Consider the following 9728-nt stretch of genomic DNA (forward strand, 5'->3'; position numbering starts at 1 on the left):
TACAGATGGGCTTCTCAAGGGCTGGCACCCTCGCTGACTCCAATCAGACCCTTAATTCCCCACTGCTTGCTGACATCAGCAATCCAGGCTGCCTTTGTGGATATGCTGCAGATTTTCAGGGAGTTTTTCTAGCATCGCAGCATACTCCCCAAGAAGGAGCTGCCGGTGCCGTGGCTCCCCTAAAACTTTCCTTACCGGCAAAGAGCAATTTGCTTCACATCATGTGAGAGAGAGAGAGAGAGAGACAGGGAGGGAGATTATTTTGGGGACTAGAAAATGGCTAACCATGTGTCTACCCTAATTGGACTGAATTTAAATGCCATTGCCTAGACATTTGTGGAGGAAAAGCAGAGAGAAATAGATGTTAGGCAGAAAGGTAGAAATAAGAAATGTAGAGCTCTAAATAGGCAGGTATTTATCCCACCCCTTTGGCCTGTAGAAAAGAGGAGTATTTTCCTCCAAGCTCTGGGTTGGCAGCCCGCCGCAGCCCATTGGCAAAGGCAGCCGTTTTCTCAGCTCTTGAGGGTCTGGAAGGATTTGCTTAGGCCGATAGATTTTTGTGCTGGATGCTCTGATTTCCAGCTTTGTGAGAGGAAGGAAGCATTGATAAGGACTCTTTGATTTCCAGAGTGTGGGCAAAGCAAAGAGGAGGAAAAGCCCTCCCAGAAAGGAGAACGGGGAGACAGGGAAGAGAAGCCGCAAGAGGGCTCGCAGCGCCGAGTGTCCCTGCTGCCAAGCGCGCCAGCCGCCCCGCTCGGCGGGAGGCCCCTTTCCCTGCGGGCAGTGCAAACGGTGCGTAAGTTCCTCCTCTTTCTGCTCAAAGCTGCGCCTTTGGACTAAAACGGGCTGACCCTTTTCAAAGGCACCGCAGGGGAAGCTGGGGGCACTTGCAGCATCGCCCCCGGCAGCCGTGGTCAAGCTTAACACCCACCTCAAACCCAAAGAGCTTAGGTAAAACCCAGCCTTCACAATGAAACCTTGCCGTGCCCCAACAAGACACAGTTCATACAAGTAGGAATAGATCCATCAAAGCTTGGTTTGATGCTGCTGATCAAATTCAAAAGAGGATGCAGCAAAAGGAGGAAGACATTTCAAGGCATTGAAAGTAGAACGATCAGACTCATGGTGCTGATCAATTCACAAATGTGCCACTGCCCGAAAAGACAGAAATTCCTACTCAAACGGAGATCTCGGCACTTGGTTTCATGGTGTGTACTAAAGTGAGCAATGGATGGTTTGTTTCCTATCTTGCAGGGTGTTTGAAACCGTGAAGGAAAGGAACAACCACAGGAGAAGACATCGGCCTCGGAAGGCAGCAGAGCCTCTCGCCAAGAAGAAAAGACCAAATTAGACAACCCTGCAGGTTGTCCAGGGCTAGCAAGAGTTAGGTATCAATAGGACTAGATAGGAATAGGACTGTTTTTTAAGCTTTTAGGGTAGTTTAATCTTCTACTTAGTTAGTTGACATGATAGGAATCTCCTCAATGTAGTCGTTAAGATCCATTAGTATTATTCAAGATTCATTAGTTTTATTAGATTTATCAATAAATTTCAAAGGTTGGGTGTTGTCTATGCTCTGCCTTTTGTCATTTTGCCTTTGTTGAGAGCCAATGGGTCTTTATCATTAAACCAAAGTTTGTTCCATTTTGTCTTTTTGTCTGTATGAAAACACTCTGGCAATGTTTGTTCCATTTGCCTGGTGTTGCAAAGACGGCACTTGCCCTGAGAGAAGAATCTGGGCAGGCGCCACCTCCCCCAGGCCCAGCCCCTTGCTCAGCTGGCAGGACTTACTGAGGTGTGTCTCCAGGAGCAGCAAAATCCTTAGGTTGGTGAGCAAAAGGCCACTCTCGGGGACCAGGATCAAAGGGTTGGGCAGCAAAAACCAGGGACTTGGAGCAAATGACAGTGTTTCACCCACATGGGATACAGTCGCTTGAATGTCTGGAGAGGCAAAGTAGCTGCAAGGCAGCACCTGTGATTTTTTGGCTCATTTTTAATGTGGTGGGGCGGCTAAAGCCTCTTCCCTCTTGATCTTGCAGGAGGCTCTGGAGATGCTGCTCTCAGAGGGGCCTGCAACACCTCAAGGCCACCCCATGGCTGATTATCATTACGCAGGTAAGCAAAGCAGAGCTTCTTGCGTCCCTGACAGATGCTGCCGTCCCCTTCATTGTTGTGGCAAGGGTTTCTGCTTAAAGCAATTGTGCTTAACACCAGCACAAGGTCTTGTCTCCTCTGCGGGTGGGGAAGCACCAGCATCTAGTCCTTCAGCTTTACTTCTTTTCCAATCCTTCTCCCCGGGCAATGCCTGCTCTTGTCTTCATGACCTTCTGAGGGAGCAGACACGTACACACACGTGAATGACGGCCTGCCACCATTTTCTTTCGGCAGCCAGTGGGATCTACTTGGTGTGGATCAAGGGATGCGTTTACTACCCGCTGCTTTTTCTTGCCAGGCTCTGATAGATGGACACCTGAGGAGAAGGAGTCCTTCCAAAAGGCTTTCCACACCTACGGCAAGGATTTTCATCTCATCCAGAAGCAGGTAAAGCCACGGGACATTCTTTACCCGAGCAGATCGTCAGGAGGAAAGCTTGGTTATTTCTGGGAACAAGCACTGGGCTTCAGTCTCTCTCTTCTCAAGTACCAAGTATCTTCAAGAAGTAACAAAAGGGGACATCAAAAGCCTGTGTCAAAAGGATGATCCTGCCTCTCCAGCCCTTTTCTCCAAGCTCTTTTGGAAGATGAAGCTTTCTTCTGTCAGACTTGTCGCACAGGTCTGCTGCTGCTTCCACAAGACGGTGTGCTGGCATAACTGGAGGGAAGCGGGGAAAGAAGAACTGTGCTAGATGGATTTGTTGTTGATCTGTGCATTGCGTGTATTACCACCTAGCAGAATACACGGTTTAAGACATTGCATGATGCCTCTCTTTCCCCATGTTGATTTCATTTTACACCCTACTCCATTTACTTCATGCTTTTCCTTCCTAGTTCACTCCATATTCTACTTTTTCCCCAGTGCACCCGACACCATTTTCGACTCCTTCTTTTTCTCTTCACAACAGATCCAGACTAAGACCGTGGCACAGTGTGTGGAGTACTACTACTCCTGGAAAAAGGAGCATAAACTTGCCAGCACTCTTGCTCAGGTGAGGGGCAAGAAAATCGAGACGTGCCAGGAAGGTCGAGAAACTGGCAGAAGGGGAGAAAAGCTGCTGGCGAGCCATGCCAGACGCCCCTTTGCCAGGATCACATCGTCCCATGCGCTGGGAAAGGCACAGCAGATGCTGCCCGGGGCTTCCTTGTGCTGCTGCCCTGAAGTATGCAATTCTGGAGCCTAACTTTGACCCAAGGAAGCAGCAGCGCCACCAAAATGGGCTTTGACTCTCTACAGATGGGCTTCTCAAGGGCTGGCACCCTCGCTGACTCCAATCAGACCCTTAATTCCCCACTGCTTGCTGACATCAGCAATCCAGGCTGCCTTTGTGGATATGCTGCAGATTTTCAGGGAGTTTTTCTAGCATCGCAGCATACTCCCCAAGAAGGAGCTGCCGGTGCCGTGGCTCCCCTAAAACTTTCCTTACCGGCAAAGAGCAATTTGCTTCACATCATGTGAGAGAGAGAGAGAGAGAGAGACAGGGAGGGAGATTATTTTGGGGACTAGAAAATGGCTAACCATGTGTCTACCCTAATTGGACTGAATTTAAATGCCATTGCCTAGACATTTGTGGAGGAAAAGCAGAGAGAAATAGATGTTAGGCAGAAAGGTAGAAATAAGAAATGTAGAGCTCTAAATAGGCAGGTATTTATCCCACCCCTTTGGCCTGTAGAAAAGAGGAGTATTTTCCTCCAAGCTCTGGGTTGGCAGCCCGCCGCAGCCCATTGGCAAAGGCAGCCGTTTTCTCAGCTCTTGAGGGTCTGGAAGGATTTGCTTAAGCCGATAGATTTTTGTGCTGGATGCTCTGGTTTCCAGCTTTGTGAGAGGAAGGAAGCATTGATAAGGACTCTTTGATTTCCAGAGTGTGGGCAAAGCAAAGAGGAGGAAAAGCCCTCCCAGAAAGGAGAACGGGGAGACAGGGAAGAGAAGCCGCAAGAGGGCTCGCAGCGCCGAGTGTCCCTGCTGCCAAGCGCGCCAGCCGCCCCGCTCGGCGGGAGGCCCCTTTCCCTGCGGGCAGTGCAAACGGTGCGTAAGTTCCTCCTCTTTCTGCTCAAAGCTGCGCCTTTGGACTAAAACGGGCTGACCCTTTTCAAAGGCACCGCAGGGGAAGCTGGGGGCACTTGCAGCATCGCCCCTGGCAGCCGTGGTCAAGCTTAACACCCACCTCAAACCCAAAGAGCTTAGGTAAAACCCAGCCTTCACAATGAAACCTTGCCGTGCCCCAACAAGACACAGTTCATACAAGTAGGAATAGATCCATCAAAGCTTGGTTTGATGCTGCTGATCAAATTCAAAAGAGGATGCAGCAAAAGGAGGAAGACATTTCAAGGCATTGAAAGTAGAACGATCAGACTCATGGTGCTGATCAATTCACAAATGTGCCACTGCCCGAAAAGACAGAAATTCCTACTCAAACGGAGATCTCGGCACTTGGTTTCATGGTGTGTACTAAAGTGAGCAATGGATGGTTTGTTTCCTATCTTGCAGGGTGTTTGAAACCGTGAAGGAAAGGAACAACCACAGGAGAAGACATCGGCCTCGGAAGGCAGCAGAGCCTCTCGCCAAGAAGAAAAGACTTTGAAATTAGACAACCCTGCAGGTTGTCCAGGGCTAGCAAGAGTTAGGTATCAATAGGACTAGATAGGAATAGGACTGTTTTTTAAGCTTTTAGGGTAGTTTAATCTTCTACTTAGTTAGTTGACATGATAGGAATCTCCTCAATTTAGTCGTTAAGATCCATTAGTATTATTTAAGATTCATTAGTTTTATTAGATTTATCAATAAATTTCAAAGGTTGGGTGTTGTCTATGCTCTGCCTTTTGTCATTTTGCCTTTGTTGAGAGCCAATGGGTCTTTATCATTAAACCAAAGTTTGTTCCATTTTGTCTTTCTGTCTGTATGAAAACACTCCGGCAATGTTTGTTCCATTTGCCTGGTGTTGCAAAGACGGCACTTGCCCTGAGAGAAGAATCTGGGCAGGCGCCACCTCCCCCGGGCCCAGCCCCTTGCTCAGCTGGCAGGACTTACTGAGGTGTGTCTCCTTTACTGCCAGTGAAATAAGGCTGGGGCTTCAGCCTTTGATTCCTCAACATCTCAGCTGGGAGTGGAAAGGGAGGCTTTGTTTAATTCACGGAATTGGATCTAGATGAGTGGTCTGGTCTCACCATATTTTCTGGCATAAAAGCAGCGGCTTTAGTCCTTTTTGGAGCCCAGTAACATAACTTTGTTTCATTTTGGGGGACTGATGAAGCTGACCACCTTGGAGGACGTTTCTAAGCCCTCCGATTCTATCCAATTCCTATCGGCATGCGCCACAAAGGCATGGCTAGTTCAGTTTCAGTTTCTCTCGAAAGGACCAGTGTCCCGCTCTGGGCCTCCAGCAATCTCCTTAGCTAAAGCAGAGCGGGTGTGATCATTATCCTCTGACTTCTCACAGCTCGGGCACTTGCGCCAAAGAAGAATCAAAGGCACTCTTTCTTCGAGGCCAGCAAATGGCCCTGCCTAGCAAGGCTTTGGTGGCAGGGGCTGTGGAGGGTGGAGAGGGGGCGAGGGAGGGGGCAATTGCCAGGCTGCTTCTGGGAAGCCGAGGGAAGCTTGCCCTTGTCTGATGGAGGCGGTGCAGGTGGGCTTTGGATGCTACAAAGTATCTGCCTTGCAGTGGGACTTGTTCCAGCTGCCCCCTCAGTTTGCTGGCCAGTGGCTAACGTGCAGGCTGGGAAGGAAGCAAGATTGGGACTGAAGCAAGATTTGCTTTTCCTTAACGACAGGCAGGAAAGCAGCAAAGCTGCCTGGGTTTTGTCATATCTGGGATCTAGGCATTAAAACCAATGTGAAGGCCAGCAGTGTGGAAAGGGAATTCTGTTAGTGTTGCTTTCTTAGAGGAATGGCAGAGTCTTTTGGGGACAAACACCGAGCTTCTCCAAGGGAGCTGGAAGAGGGCTATAGAAATTCTGCATGAATGTTTGCTAGAGAAATGCCCGTGTGCTGTCCCTGTGTGTGTGTGTGTGTCCCCATCAGTTGCCCTGAAAAACATCCTGTTTCTCCAAGTTTCAAGGGAGGAGTGATGAGGTGAGAGACCAGCTCAGAGGCCCAAAGGAGGGAAAACATGCAGTGACATTATTGGGCAGCAAAAGGAGACTTGAGAAAGGGGGCAGGATGAATGGCTCCACTTTGAGAGGAAGCTCTGGAGTTGGCTCTGCGCTGGACAACTTGCAAATTCCAGCTCCTCTCAGAGCTGGAGGAGAGCCAGTGGGAGGAGCCCTTCTGGTTCTCCAGGGCAGGAGATGAGGTCTGGGCCCTTGCACAGAGGCAGGCTCCTGTGCACGTTCAGCTGGAGGCACCTTGCAGAGAAGCACCGGGAAGACCCAGGGCTGTCCCTGCACTGCTTTTGCCCGTCTCATCAGACGACTGAGGAGAAAAGGCCCCATGGGAAGCTTCTCAGAGCAAACTTGCAGCAGAAGAAGTACAAGGGCCAGAGGCGGCCCATGCCTCTTTCTGTCCCATGGCTGCCCTGGGGTTCTAGATGGAATGTTGGGCTGTGCCCATAGCAACTGTCGTTGTCTCCTGCTCCTGCGGCCCTTGCTGGAACGCTGGTGGAGCAGCGCTGGAGCAGCAGCTGCAGGATCAGCTCCTGGGCTGTCCCTGACCAGCCGCCTTCTGCACTCAGCGCCAGACCCGGCCTCTGCACCGACGTCCTGGTCTCCTCGTCTGCCTCCGGGCATCCCCACAGCACTTGGGATCCAAGTGTCCAGAATCACTGGCAGGTCCACTGCCAGGGGCACAAAATGTCTGATCCAGAGTAGGAGTAAGAAGGATAGCCAGAAAACGGCTGGGGTCAGAAGAGCTCCCTGGGGCCTAGTCACTAGCTTGGTGCCAGCCTTCTGCTGAAGCAGAAAATGCTCAGCTTTTGTCTTTGGCACAGTAGGCAGCCTAGGCAGAGCCAAGCCAGGCCCAGCCGCTCTCATAGGCAGCAGGAACTCCCTGAGCGCTGCCGCACTGCCTCAAAGCACAACAACAGCTTCTGCAGAGGGGCCTAAGTGCCTTTGAGTCCGAGGGGCAACTTCTGGCGCAGCCTACACCCAGACACGCACACAACACACTGCTCTGGCAGACAAGAAATGCACGGGACGTACTCAGTGTCTTCAGGCCCTGCTCCTCCCTCATCTCGAGCTGCTGGGCTGCGCTGCTGCAGGAAGTGCCAGCAGCGGGGGGCGAGCTGGCTGCTGCAGGCCATGCTGGTCCAGCGGCACCAGGTTGAATTGCAGAGCCCGTCTTGAGCTGGGACAAGAAAGGATTGCCCGTCAGAAGGGTGGCTGGCACAGATGCCCTGTGGAACGCACGGCAAAAGCAAGGCCTTGGCAAGGTGCTGTCAGCCACCGCCGGGCCTCTCCAGCTAGGGCGTTTCCCATGTCCCCTTCTCAAAGGCAACTTTGGGAAAAGCCCAAAGGCTACTTGGATCCAGCCCCTCAGGGACACTTCCATGCTCCACGATTGCAGCTTTTCTGCTAGACACTGGCAACAAGGTATCACTGAGGCTGCCAAGATCCAGAAAGAGATCAGAGCATGGCCCCAGAGCCTTGTTGCTTTCCTCCTCCTGTCTTTTCCTGGGCAATGAAATCACCCTGCAGCTTGCATGCAACGGTCCACTCAGAAGCCCGCAGCGTGTCCCTTCTCTGATCTGTTTCACGGATTTCCCCTCTCTATGACAGCCTTTAGGGAGCGGCCCTTTGGAGCCACCTTCCAGCCCCGCCCAGACCCACCCGCCTTTCACAACGCAGGGCTGACGAGGATTCTCCTCTCCAAACTCTGCTTTGACCGGCTGGAAGTGAAGCACAGCCTGAAGCTAATTAGTCCATTAGGAGAGGGCAGGTCCCTTCCAGGGCCCAGTGTGATCCCCTGCAAGGCTGTCAGTTGTGTCTCTGGGCCGCTCCGTCTGCTTACCGACCACGGGCAGCCTGCACTGACAGTGGGCACAAGGGGCTGACTCCTACGCTGGGAATCATGGAATGCTGCCTCTTGTCTGATCCCAAGAGACATTCTCGGGCCCTCTCAGCATCCCAGCTTAAATGTCAAACTTCAGAACCCACTGGCCAGCACTTCTTAGGCCCTCCTCAAGCAGCACTACGTCATGGCAGGCACACCGCCCCCAGCATCTTCAGCCACGAGCAACAAGGGCTGCTCCAAAACGGGAAGCCTGGCCCTGCACCAAAGGCAGTGCCAAGCTCAGCTGCCACTTACCGGCTCTGCGTGTTCAGGCTGTGGAGGGACAGCAGCTGGAGGCTTGATGTTCCTTTGCTCCTCTTCAGCCTCTTCCTCAATGACAGAGGCAGCTGGAGGAGCTGCTGAGCCAGCTGTTGAGCCCTGCAGACAGACAGAAGTGAGAGAGATGGGCAAAAGCCAATCCCTTAGGAGCTGCTTTCTATTGAGCTGGGAAAGGACCCAGAAGTAGGGGAAATCATAGACTTTGATACACGTGGGACTCTGAGTCGCAAAAACTCGAGGAAGATGGCTGCATGAGGTGCTACTCCATCTTGCTGTGCATTTGAGCTTCCCTGCTGGCTACAAGCAGAAAGACGCCTTGGAGCCGTCCCGTTTGCCTTTCGTCTCTTGAAAGGCTCTTCACCGGAAAATCAGCAAACAGCCAGGGCTCCCTTTGCTACTGCTGATGCCACCGGGCAGTTGGCCTTTCTTTCAGCCTCCCACGCTGGCACTCCACACTCAACTGCAACAGGCCAAGCTGGCAGAATTGCTGCACAATTCTCACACGCCAGCAACCTCTCAGCTTCCTTTGCCACTCACCAAAGGACTGGCTTGTCTCCACCCACGTGTCAGGTGACCTGCAGCGAGCAAGGCAAAAGTTACCAGAGGCCCTTAGAAAAGTGCCCGTGCTGGCGACTTTCACAGCACGAGGCAGTCCCAACACAGAGCCACTTTGCCAACGTGCCTCCAGGAGCAACAGCTCTTTCCCACAGCAAGCAAGAGAACCACAAGGGCGCTATAGTAGGCTCTGTCTACATTTGGGCCTCTTTTGCCAAGAGAGAAATAGAAACACGGTGGTGGAAATGCCCGTTGCTCTTCAAAAGTTGGAGCTCCTGTTGTGCCCAACAGCTCAAGCAGCATTTTCCTCTTCTCTTTCCTGCATTTTAGATCTCTATTCTTTTAAATGGCATGCCCTAATTCCCATTCGTTGGCTGAAGATGATAGCCCAGCAAAGCTTCCATAAAGGGCCCCTGGGCTGCGGCAGCTCCCTGCTGAAGCAGCCCAGGAACAGCTGCTGGGCTCAGCAGCAAACCCTCCATGCATTGGAGTTTGTGCTGCATCGCCAAGGGAATCACAGTCTTGGCACAGCATCAAAGGGTCAAGTCACGCAGCCAAGGCCTCTAAGGGGCAATGTTGGAGCAAAAGGCGCTTTCCTTCACTCCTGGAGAGAACCACTGAGTTGGTAGAAGTACTTCTACAAATCTCTCCTCAGAGTCTGCAATTTGCAGTTCGTCTTGCTTGAAGCAGCAAGCTGAGGAAATGACGGACTCCGCTGCCACGCACTCTCCCGGGGAGGGAAGGCAACCGCTGCAGGT

This window comes from Molothrus ater, unplaced genomic scaffold, assembly GCF_012460135.2.
Source record: "Molothrus ater isolate BHLD 08-10-18 breed brown headed cowbird unplaced genomic scaffold, BPBGC_Mater_1.1 matUn_MA538, whole genome shotgun sequence".
Taxonomy (NCBI): domain Eukaryota; kingdom Metazoa; phylum Chordata; class Aves; order Passeriformes; family Icteridae; genus Molothrus; species Molothrus ater.